Source organism: Lithobates pipiens, unplaced genomic scaffold (genome assembly GCF_037356315.1).
Source record: "Lithobates pipiens isolate NorthernLeopardFrog02 unplaced genomic scaffold, aLitPip1_a1.2 Scaffold_27, whole genome shotgun sequence".
Lineage (NCBI taxonomy): Eukaryota > Metazoa > Chordata > Amphibia > Anura > Ranidae > Lithobates > Lithobates pipiens.
Genome location: NW_027507788.1, coordinates 8858346 through 8870845, shown reverse-complemented (window position 1 = coordinate 8870845; position 12500 = coordinate 8858346). Strand labels below are relative to the sequence as shown.

Below are 12500 nucleotides of genomic sequence, written 5' to 3'. Positions count from 1 at the left end.
CGACGAATAAGAAAGCCGGGCCCATCCGCTAGTAAAAGAGCTAGCAGAAGATAGCGGAGGAGTCCGGCGAGAAGACCCCCCAAGACGGAAGAAGTCCCCCGAAGCTGTGCAATAAATAATTTTAAACCCTTGTGTGTTGTGTTTTATGAATTTTTTTTTTTACAGGTGAATGGGTAGGGGTACATTGTACCCCATACTCATTCACATAGGGTGGGGGGCCGGTATCTGGGGGCCCCCTTATTATTCCTCACGGATTCCGATAAGCCCCTCGCCCGCAGACCCCGACAACCAACGGCCAGGGTTGTCGGGAAGAGGCCCTTGTCCTTATCAACATGGGGGCAAGGTGCTTTGGGGTGGGGGGGCCATTGAGGGCACGCGACCTGGTATGGCTCAGCAGGGGGGGGCTCGCTCGTCCCCACCCCCTTTCCTGACCGGCCGGGCTGCATGCTCGGATAAGGGTCTGCAACGTTTTTTCGGCTAAGGGCTTCCACTTTAAGTCCATACCAGGTGACGGGGCCTTCCTTCGCTAGTCCCGGCTACCTGGAGCCGCGTTCAAAATGAATGGACTTTCCTCCGTGTGTGGGCAAGTCCGTTCATTTCAAAAGTACGGCGGACGCCCGCCATAGTCCGGCGGATCTAGTCCCCTGGAAAAGTCCGGTCCTGTGTGGGCAGGTCCACTCGTTCGGAAAGTCCGGCGGTTTGTCTGCCAGACTAAGTCCGCCGGATAGTCTGATCGTGTGTATGCAGCATAAGGGGACCCCCAGGCACTATATTAAAAGGAATTTTTCATTTTTATGCTTTCACTTTAAGGATCAATAAATCACTGCTCATTTAAAAATGACAATTTTTTTTACAAAACTTTTTTTTCATTGAAAGATGTCCCCCAGGGCAGTACCCGGACCCCCATAACCATTGTATGCCCAACTACTTGCATAAAAGCCTTCAAAATGTGCATTTTTGATTTTTCCAGTTTAGGTCCCATAGACTTCAATGGGGTTCGTTATTTGGTTCCAAACTTTTGTGATGTTCGAAAGTTCTGGCGCGAACCGAACAGGGGGTCGCTTGGCCCATCTCTAGCTGTGTCACACTATGAATAACAATTGGGTGGTCATACAACACTGTACCCATGTGACATTTTTATCATTTTTTTCTTTCAAACAAATAGAGCTTTCTTTTGATGGTATTTAATCACTACTGGGATTTTTATTTCTTTTGCTAAACAAACGAACAAAGACCAAACATTTCGAAAAAAATTATTGTTTTTCCTAGTTTCTGTTATAAAATTTTGCAAACAGGTCCTTTTTCTACTTCACTGATGTGCGCTGATGAGGCTGCTCTGATGAAGTGGCACTGATAGGCAGCACTCATGGGCATTAATGAGGTGGCACTGGTGGGCACTGATAGGTGGCACTGATGTGCAAGGGTGGGCACTGATAGGTGGGAATGATGGGCACTAATAGGTGGGAATGATGGGCACTGGTAGGGGGGAATGATGGGCACTGGTAGGTGGGAATGATGGGCACTGATAGGTGGGAATGATGGGAAATGATAGGCAGGAATGATGGGCACTGATAGGCAGGAATGATGGGCACTGATAGGCAGGAATGATGGGCACTGATAGGCGGGAATGATGGACACTGTTAGGTGGGAATGATGGGCACTGACAGGCAGGAATGATGGGCACTGATAGGCAGGAATGATGGGCACTGATAAGTGAGAATGATGGACACTGATAGGCAGCACTGAAGGGCACTGATAAGTGGCACTCATGGGTTTTGTTAGGCAAGAATGATGGGCACTGATAGGCGGGAATGATGGGCACTGATAGGCGGGAATGATGAACACTATTAGGTGGGAATGATGGGCACTGATAGGCAGGAATGATGGGCACTGATAGGCAGGAATGATGGGCACTGATAAGTGAGAATGATGGACACTGATAGGCAGCACTGAAGGGCACTGATAAGTGGCACTCATGGGTTTTGTTAGGCAAGAATGATGGACACTGATAGGCAGCACTGAAGGGCACTGATAGGTGGCACTCATGGGTTTTGTTAGGCAAGAATGATGGGCACTGATAGGCGGGAATGATGGGCACTGATAGGTGGGAATGATGGGCACTGATAGGCGGGAATGATGGGCACTGGTAGGGGGGAATGATGGGCACTGGTAGGTGGGAATGATGGGCACTGATAGGTGGGAATGATGGGAAATGATAGGCAGGAATGATGGGCACTGATAGGCAGGAATGATGGGCACTGATAGGCAGGAATGATGGGCACTGATAGGCGGGAATGATGGACACTGTTAGGTGGGAATGATGGGCACTGACAGGCAGGAATGATGGGCACTGATAGGCAGGAATGATGGGCACTGATAAGTGAGAATGATGGACACTGATAGGCAGCACTGAAGGGCACTGATAAGTGGCACTCATGGGTTTTGTTAGGCAAGAATGATGGGCACTGATAGGCGGGAATGATGGGCACTGATAGGCGGGAATGATGAACACTATTAGGTGGGAATGATGGGCACTGATAGGCAGGAATGATGGGCACTGATAGGCAGGAATGATGGGCACTGATAAGTGAGAATGATGGACACTGATAGGCAGCACTGAAGGGCACTGATAAGTGGCACTCATGGGTTTTGTTAGGCAAGAATGATGGACACTGATAGGCAGCACTGAAGGGCACTGATAGGTGGCACTCATGGGTTTTGTTAGGCAAGAATGATGGGCACTGATAGGCGGGAATGATGGGCACTGATAGGTGGGAATGATGGGCACTGATAGGCGGGAATGATGGGCACTGATAAGTGGGAATGATGGGCACTGATAGGCGAGAATGATGGGCACTGATAAGTGGGAATGAAGGGCACTGATAGGCAGCACTGATGGGTTCTGATAAAGGGCACTGATAGGCGGCACTGATGGGTACTGATAGCAGGCACTGATGGGTGGCATTGATTGGCAGCACTGATGGACATGGATTGACACTGGCACTGATTTGCAGCACTGACTGGCATCACTGATGGGCACTGTTGGGGCTGCACTGATAAAAAAGACACTGATGATCAGTGCCCTGATTATCAGTGCAGATGTCCCCTTCCACACTAGCCAGTTACCGGAATGCCGATTACCGGCAAGTGTGCTTACATAGTGATCGGCTGTGATTGGACACAGCTGATCACGTGTTAAAGAGCCGCTGATTGGCTCTTTACCTCAATTTGTGATCAGCTGTTTCATGAGGACAAATGGATCGCAGCGCATGCTGCCTGTGTGCTACAGCGGGGCACGATCACGGGAGTAGGTCATATGATGCCCTCCCAGAATTGCCCATCCACACGGTAGCCTTGTTTTGCTATGGCGTGGTCGGCAAGTGGTTAAATAAATGAAAGAATTAAATTTGGAAAAAAACAATATTTTTTTACTTTCTGCTATAAAACATATCCATTAAAAAAATAAAAAGTAATCTTCATAAATTTTGGACAAAATGTATTCTGTTATGTCTTTGGTAAAACGCAAAACAAAACAAAAAACGATAAGTGTATACTGATTGGTTTGTGTGAAAGTTATAGCGCCTACAGACTAATACTGCCTCATGTCACAGCTATAGTATGATAATATATTTTGTGAGCCTGTAACATTTCTAATACATGACAAAAGCCAGCCAGAGAAAAGGGCAGTCCATAGAGCATGCAGGCGGAGAGGGCAGCTGCGTTATATTTTCCCTGTCGTTAGTTCCCTTCTGTCTCAGCACTGAGGGGAAGACAATAACCACTTGTGACATCCTGTCTTGTGCACAACAGAAGGTGAGGACCCCCCGGCAGAGCGACATCTCATTCAGCAGGCACCAAAATGAACGACATCTTAAGGCACATCGTCTCAGCCTTCCTCATGTGGCTGCCCTGGGGTAAGAATCTTCACACCTTATCTACAACATGGAGGAAGAGGATTGGGGAAGGAGCAATGGGTTTGCAAGACTTTGAGGTGGATGGGGGGAAGGGGGGGGGGGGAGGAGAAATTATGCCAGATTTTCGCAAACTCTCAAAGGGGATGTACTGGCCGCAAAGACATAATCTGTGGCAAAGTTTTTCACGCCATTGTAAGAAGGCTAACACTTAACTCATGGTCTTTGTCCTCCCAAACCCAATATTGGGGCGGTAAGCTACCTGACAGCCTCTTGAATCTCCTTGTGGGTTCCCGGGTCTGTACACCCGCTGTGCCCATTATGAGGGGTTCCCACCATCCCTGTGCTGAGTTCCTGGGTCTGTACACCCGCTGTGCCCATTATGAGGGGTTCCCACCATCCCTGTTCTGAGTTTCCAGGTCTGTACACCCGCTGTGCCCATTATGAAGGGTTCCCACCATCCCTGTCTTGAGTTCCCGGGTCTGTACACCCGCTGTGCCCATTATGAGGGGTTCCCACCATCCCTGTCTTGAGTTCCCGGGTCTGTACACCCGCTGTGCCCATTATGAGGGGTTCCCACCATCCCTGTGCTGAGTTCCTGGGTCTGTACACCCGCTGTGCCCATTATGAGGGGTTCCCACCATCCCTGTTCTGAGTTTCCAGGTCTGTACACCCGCTGTGCCCATTATGAGGGGTTCCCACCATCCCTGTCTTGAGTTCCCGGGTCTGTACACCCGCTGAGCCCATTATGAGGGGTTCCCACCCTCCCTGTGCTGAGTTCCCGGGTCTGTACACCCGCTGTGCCCATTATGAGGGGTTCCTACCATCTCTGTGCTAAGTTCCTGGGTCTGTACACCCGCTGAGCCCATTATGAGGGGTTCCCACCCTCCCTGTGCTGAGTTCCCGGATCTGTACACCCGCTGTGCCCATTATGAGGGGTTCCCACCATCCCTGTGCTGAGTTCCCGGGTCTGTACACTCGCTGTGCCCATTATGAGGGGTTCCCACCATCCCTGTGCTGAGTTCCCGGGTCTGTACACTCGCTGTGCCCATTATGAGGGGTTCCCACCGTCCCTGTGCTGAGTTCCCGGGTCTGTACACTCGCTGTGCCCATTATGAGGGGTTCCCACCCTCCCTGTGCTGAGTTCCCGGGTCTGTACACTCGCTGTGCCCATTATGAGGGGTTCCCACCGTCCCTGTGCTGAGTTCCCGGGTCTGTACACTCGCTGTGCCCATTATGAGGGGTTCCCACCCTCCCTGTGCTGAGTTCCCGGATCTGTACACCCGCTGTGCCCATTATGAGGGGTTCCCACCATCCCTGTGCTGAGTTCCCGGGTCTGTACACTCGCTGTGCCCATTATGAGGGGTTCCCACCATCCCTGTGCTGAGTTCCCGGGTCTGAGTGTACACCCGCTGTGCTCATTAGGAGGGGTTCCCACCATCCCTGTTGGATTTACATAATTCAGAATGTTACACAAAGCCCTGGAACACACATTGTTGGGTAAGAACCCCCAAAACTCTCAAGGGGACAAGAACAGAGCTGGAAATTATAGTGGGGAAGCCATATAAAAATCCAGGGGCTGGACAACCTCCACCTATAACTTTTTATATCATTTTGGGTGGGTTTAATAAAAGAGATGGGATGTCTCTCTTATAATGAAAGCTTAAAAAAATCGGGCTTGGGGAAAAGTCCAATGAAAGGACCACTATCACAATTTTTTTTCTTTTTTTTTTATCTTTTCTTAATTTATATTTATGTTTTTTTTCCACACTGACCTGCAGGTGAAGTGTAATACTGGATAACATTTGTAAGCACCACCAGAACTGGGACAGGCTGAGCTAGTGCCCAGGGCAAGAATGTGGAAGTGCATGCTTACAATAGACTTACTGCCCTATGTACAATCTTTGCCCCCTTCTCCTCTGTGCCCAGGGCAGCTGCCGCTCCTGCCCAACCCTTGTCCCATTCCTAGGCACCACCAACAGTATTATCCACTTCGGCTCTCATACTTGTTCACCCGTTATGGACCAGAGCAATTTTCAAATTTCTGCTATGAGCCTGTTTATTCGGTGATCATTTTGTCATTACTTAAGATACCATAAGGACAGCATAATACATACATTGTTTTTTATTTAAGGACAAACAATGTTTTCTTTTTGTGAATATTGTCCTGCAACAATGATTTTTTTTTCCCCGCAATCCTTAGCCAATTAAATGTAATAAAACGAAAAAAAAAAGCACTTTTGCTTTTTTTTTTGAGCAGTGTTAGTTTAAAAAGAAATAGTGTTACTACATATAAAAAGTATGAATTTGATTCTGTAATGTGTCCTGTTTAAAACAACACTAAAATTATGATTTAGGTACAAAGCATTGCAAAGTTATTTACAAATGAAATAAAGTCGTTTTTCTTTTTCTTTTTTCTTTTTTTATTTTCTAGTTTTTTTTTGTGATAAGTGTAAATATTGTATATGTAAAAGGTGTAAACATATTAATGAACAAAGCAAACAAAAACAGAAAACACGTTTTTTTTTTAACAAGAAAAGAAGAAAATTTTAAATATTCGTTAATAAAATAGAAAAAGAATAAAAAAAAAACAAAATCACCAGGAAAAAGTGAAAGGAGGAGAATGAGGGCTGATTAGAGTAGACTAAGGGTTAATAAGGGGATCAACAGAGGAATATTTATTTAAACGTTTCTTTAACTGACCTTATCTGCAGAATGATGTTCTTTCCTTTTGATCTGTAGATGAATAAACAGAAAGATACAAAACGAAACAATGTTTAATTTTAATCTTTCTGTATTCATAGCTGAACAATGTTGTTGATAAACATCTTTTTTTTTTTTTAAACTCAAACTCCTGCTGCCGGTGTTCTGCCGTATAGTGTCCGGCCATGAAATAGTGTCCGCCCCGTACTGCGCATGCGCAGTACGGAGCAGACGAAGCTTCGGAAAATTTCCGCAGCTGAGTGGAGCCCCACCATCCAAGCGGACATAGGGTTGTGAGTATTAAAGGGCCCCTCGCGGGCGAGCTTCACTCGCCACGCTTCGGGCTCGGCCTCGCTGCGCTCGGCTCTTATTTATTCCTACTCTATGTCCACTTGGATAGTGGGGATAGAACCTGGACTCACGGCGCAGGCGCTGTTCATCCTCGGCAATTTTCGGAATCTGTGTTGCTGTGTACTGCGCATGCGCAGTACGCAGCGGACACTATCCGATGGAGGACGTTATTAGACAAGACACCGCGATCTTCTCTGTCTACTCGGCAATGCAGCTGTGATTCATCAGAGCTAAATTTCTGTGTACTGTGACGGGGGGGGGGGGGGGGGATCCAGCAGGTCAGAAGGACTGGATGTACTAGACACGCCCTGTGAACAACGATGACATTTTTTTGGGGTGTGTCTAGCACGCCCGGAGTCTTCAACTCATTCACCTCAACTGTCATTTTTGCTGGTCAGTTAGTCCTCCACGTAAATGGGGAGACAAATACTGTATAACTAAATGTGAACTAAATGAATGTTTTGATAATCAATATGGGAAGGTATTCTTTATAGTAAAAGCAGTTAATCTGTTGAATGCATTGCCACGTGAGCTATGGATATGGACAAATTATTAATGGAATCAAGATTATTGGATTACTAACTAAGAAATTTTGCATAGATAATGTTACATTTTGGCTTCTTTTTTGTAAAAACAAATTTAGGAAAAATATGATTGCTTTCCAGCTCGGTAGCTAATTTAAAGTGGAGTGCATCCAAAAAAAAAAAAAATTTCATGATGGTATCTAAAAATAAAATAAAAAAAACATTTGGAAATTTTTTTTTTTACTCCCCTCTAAATGGCTGTTGCTAGGGGGTCCCTCATAGTCTGCCTCCTTCAGTGCCTGGGCTGGTGACATCACAGGAAGGGCTCAGCTCTGCCCCCTCCCTCTTGTCAATCATCTGGGACACGTGACAGGTCCCAGATGACTGCGCGGCCAATTACGGCATGCGGCGACGCTCGCGCACGTGCAGTCGGTGCCTGGCTGTGAAGCCACAGCCGGGTGCCCACATTTACAATGTCGGCGCCGCCGAACGGAGGGGGAGACGAGCAGAGCTTCGATCTCCTGCATCGCTGGACCCTAGGACAGGTAAGTTGCTAGGGGGTTTCACGTAGTCTGCCTCCTTCAGTGCCTGGGCTGGTGACATCACTTCCCCTCGGCGCAGGAAGGGCTCAGCTCTGCCCCCTCCCTCTTGTCAATCATCTGGGACACGTGACAGGTCCCAGATGATTGCGCGGCCAATTACGACACGCGGTGACACTCGCGTATGCGCAGTGGGTGCCTGGCTGTGAAGCCACAGCCGAGAACCCACAGTTAAAATGTCGGCGCCACCGAGCGGAGAGGGAGACGAGCGGAGCTTCGATCCCCCGCATCCCTGGACCCTGGGACAGGTAAGTGTCCAATTATTAAGTCAGTAGCTGCTGACTTTTGATTTGTTTTTTTTATGACAACTCCCCTTTATGCCAAGATGCCTAAATGCAGCATATATTTTAGGAATGCCTCATAGGCTATGAATGATGTCCTGGGGTTGCCAATCTTGACAATGTATCAGTTGACGTTGGTCTCCGAGGGTATTTTTTGAGTTGACTCCATTGCTGGGAAAAGGTAATCTAGAGCCCCGGGTGAACATGCCAAACTGCGCCCCCCCCCCCCCAAGATGTATGAGTATTACGTGACAGCAAAAAATATCCCCACATACTGAGCACTAATCTTCATGCTTACCCCCTTAGCATAAATCCCCCCTCCTTCCAGTACAATTATCCCCCCTGCTGAAATCTCCCATCTCGGTACAAATCTTGGCCCCCATCTCCCAAATTCCCCAGCTCAAATCATACCCCCCCCCCAAAAAAAAAATTCACCTCTCCTAGCACACATCATCTACCCTTAAAATTTCCCCTCCTAGTACAAGTCCCCTCCACTTCAAATACCCTCCTCCCAGCAAACAAAAAATTCCCTCAAATCCCCCCACCACGCACAAATCTTCTTTCTCTATCCCCTCCCAACACAAATCCCTGTAAATCACCACTCCTAGCACCCCCCTCCCAAATTTATCCTCCTACAATAATACTTACCCCCTGCAACCCCCCAAATTCCCCCTTCTAACACAAATACCCCCCCCCCCCCCACAATCTCCTTGTGGAACACCCTCCATCTCACATTATACTACAGGTACCCAAGGCCACCGTCTCTCCTGCCCACCCCTTGTCCCAGCCCCAGTTGCCTCCCAAAGCGGGCCTTCCACCTCATGCGTAGGTACTAGCCGATCACTGCGTGCCAACTTTTTGTAAAACCTTGGGATCAATTGAACATGCCTGTCATGAAACACTAATTATCCTAGAGGATAGAATTCGGGCAATTTCCATCCCAAGCTGTCTTGATTGGTTGGCCAATGTATTCCAATGTATTCTGTAGGCACATAAAGACTTCAGATTTCTGCCAGATCTATCCAAAAGCTGTCTAGCCAATGCAATGGGGAATCTCAATCCTATGTCATGAAAAGCATTAAGCTCTTTTTGTAGGAGATGATAATTCTACATTGAGTTGCCAAAAAAGATTTACGGGGCAATTTATCTGAGATTTTCCAACAAGCATGACATACGAGGACCATGAAATGAGGTTTGAGCGTGAAAGTCAAAGCGCCCCACACCAAGATTTTAGAATCCTAAATGAGGTTTTACTCCAAACGTATGGCAGGTGCTACAGCCACAGTGCTTCGTGGACTGTGCGTTGTCCCCTTCTTTAAGGGGATAATGTAATCCAATGCATTTTGGGAACTGTACATTGTCCCTTCGAAGGGAGCAATGTACAGTTTACAAAACACGTTGTATGTAGCCCCTGCCAAGTGTTTGGACTTAAATCTAATTTCGGGCTTTGATACCTTCTTGCGGCACTTCCATTTTTACACACAAACATCGTTTTTAGAGTCCGCGGTCACCGTTCATGAGAGCAGCTCACCCATCACTCAGGTGCCCCATTGGGATACCACCAGTCAGGGCTGGACTGGGACAGAAATTTGGCCCTGGACTTCATCCAGACTGGGCCCACTTACATTTTGAGTGTCCCATCAGCACTCCTTTACATCAGTGTTCCATCACCAGCCCCCTTACTTCAGTGTCCCAACAGCACCCCTTTACCTCAGAGTGTCCCATGAGCAGCCCCCTTACATCAGAGTGTCCCAACAGCACCCCCTTACATCAGAGTGTCCCATCAGCACCCCCTTACCTCAGAGTGTCCTATGAGCAGCCCCCTTACATCAGAGTGTCCCATCAGCACCCCCTTACCTCAGAGTGTCCCATGAGCAGCACTCCCTTACATCAGAGTGTCCCAACAGCACTCCCTTACCTCAGAGTGTCCCATGAGCAGCACTCCCTTACATCAGAGTGTCCCAACAGCACTCCCTTACCTCAGAGTGTCCCATGAGCAGCACTCCCTTACATCAGAGTGTCCCATCAGCACTCGCTTACCTCAGAGTGTCCCATGAGCAGCACTCCCTTACATCAGAGTGTCCCATCAGCACCCCTTACTTCAGAGTGGCCCATCACCAGCCCCCTTACATCGATGGCCAGTACATGCCTGCCACCAGTACATTTTAGGCAAATACATCAATCGGCGTCAAAAGAAGATCTTCCTAAGGAACCAGCACCATCAGTCTACCACAACCTTTCCCAACCCTCCCAAGAGCTGCTGCCACCCATGGAAAGTCTTGTGTTCAGGTGATGTGCGTAAGTTATATAGGTCTCGGTAAATCACAGAATTTTTAGCAGATGGCAATGCCTAGAGCCTAGTGTTGGGACAAGGGGTGGACAGGAGATGCGTCTGCCCTGGGCGCAGTGGGGATTTCGTGCTAGAAGGGGTGCTTTGGGGGGGATGTGTGCTAGATAGGGAATTTTTAGTGCTAGAAGAGGGGATTTGGGGGGATTTGTGCTGGGAGTGGCGTAGAGGATTTATGCTCAGAGTGGAATTTTTTGGGGTAGAGGATTTGTGCTTGGGGAAGGGATTTGGGGGGATTTGTGCTGGGAGTGGGGTAGCTGATTTAAGCTCAGAGTGGATTTCTTTTTGGGTAGAGGATTCATGCTTGGAGAAGGGATTTGGGTGGATTTGTGCTGGGAGTGGTAGAAGGTTTATGCTCAGAATGGATTTTTTTTTGGGGGGGGTAGAGGATTCGTGCTTGGAGAATGGATTTTGGGGGATTTGTACTGGGAGTGGGGTAGTTGATTTATGCTCAGAGTGGAATTTTTTTTTTTGGGTAGAGGATTCTTGCTTGGAGAAGGGATTTGGGGGGATTTGTGCCGGGCGTGGCGTAGAGGGTTTATGCTCAGAATGGAATTTTTTGGGGGTAGAGGAGAAGAGATTTGGGGGGATTTGTGCTGGGAGTTGGGTAGATGATTTATGCTCAGAGGGGAAATGTTTGGTGTAGAGGATTTGTGCTAGGAGAAGGGATTTGGGAAGGGGGGATTTGTACTGAAAGAGGAGGAATTTTTGCTTGGGGAAAATTTTCGGCTTGCAAAGGGAATTTATGCTGCAGGTTAGTGCTCCAATTTTTGTGCACACTGAAATATTTCGTTTTGGAATTTCGTTTTCGTCCGAAAAATACATTTATTTAGTTACTCCCGAAATTCATTTTTATTTATTTAGTTTCATTAAAAAAATGCATTCATCCGAAAATCCAAAATTAATTAAGGTCAAATCTGTCATTGAAGGTCTTATGATGTCTGTCGAATGTTCTAAAGAAGATTAGACGGAGCAGCTAAACTGTGCGACGCTGCAATCGTACATTTCCGGTCAAATGTTCCGCCTACAAGCTGTAGTAGAATTCTAATGTTGGATGACACTAGTAATGATTATATTTATTAATTATTATTACTAGTCAACCAACATTAGAATTCTTCTATAGCCTATGGGCGGAGCATCTGACCATAAATGTCCGCTCGCGGTGACTGCTTCGTCGAATCTTCGTGTTGAATCTTTTCTCTCTATGTCGAATAATCTTGGACTAATAGTTGGGTTAGGCACATCCAACCTTTTTTGGTATTGTCTCTATAATGTCAAATCTTTTCTCTCTATGTTGAATCTATGTTGAATCTTTTCTCTCTATGTTGAGTCTTTTCTATTTATGTCGAGTCTTTTCTATCTATGTCTAATCTTTTCTCTTGGGCTAATAGAGTTAGGTTAGGCACATTCAACCTTTTTTGGTATTGTCTCTCTATGTCAAATCTTTTCTCTCTATGTTGAATCTTTTCTCTCTACGTTGAATCTTTTCTCTCTACGTTGAATCTTTTCTCTCTGTGTCAAATCTTTTCTCTCTGTGTCAAATATTTTCTCTCTGTGTTGAATCTTTTCTCTCTATGTTGAATCTTTTCTCTCTATGTTGAATCTTTTCTCTTTATGTCAAATCTTTTCTCTCTATGTTGAATCTTTTCTCTCTACGTTGAATATTTTCTCTCTACGTTGAATCTTTTCTCTCTATGTCGAATCTTTTCTCTCTGTGTCGAATCTTTTCTCTCTGTGTCAAATATTTTCTCTCTATGTTGAATCTTTTCTCTCTATGTTGAAGC

At 46.7% G+C, this 12500-nt stretch overlaps 1 long non-coding RNA gene across 2 annotated transcripts in view; it reads left to right on the top strand.

Moving 5' to 3' along the window:
- Window positions 1–3682: 3682 nt before the first annotated feature.
- Window positions 3683–12500, top strand: part of LOC143933474 (uncharacterized) — a 26899-nt gene continuing 18081 nt past the window's right edge. The window contains exon 1 of one of the 2 annotated variants that reach the window (XR_013263101.1): window positions 3683–3914. This is a non-coding gene — a long non-coding RNA (uncharacterized LOC143933474). The remainder of the gene's footprint in view (window positions 3915–12500) is intronic. The other variant, XR_013263100.1, reaches the window with a different exon arrangement.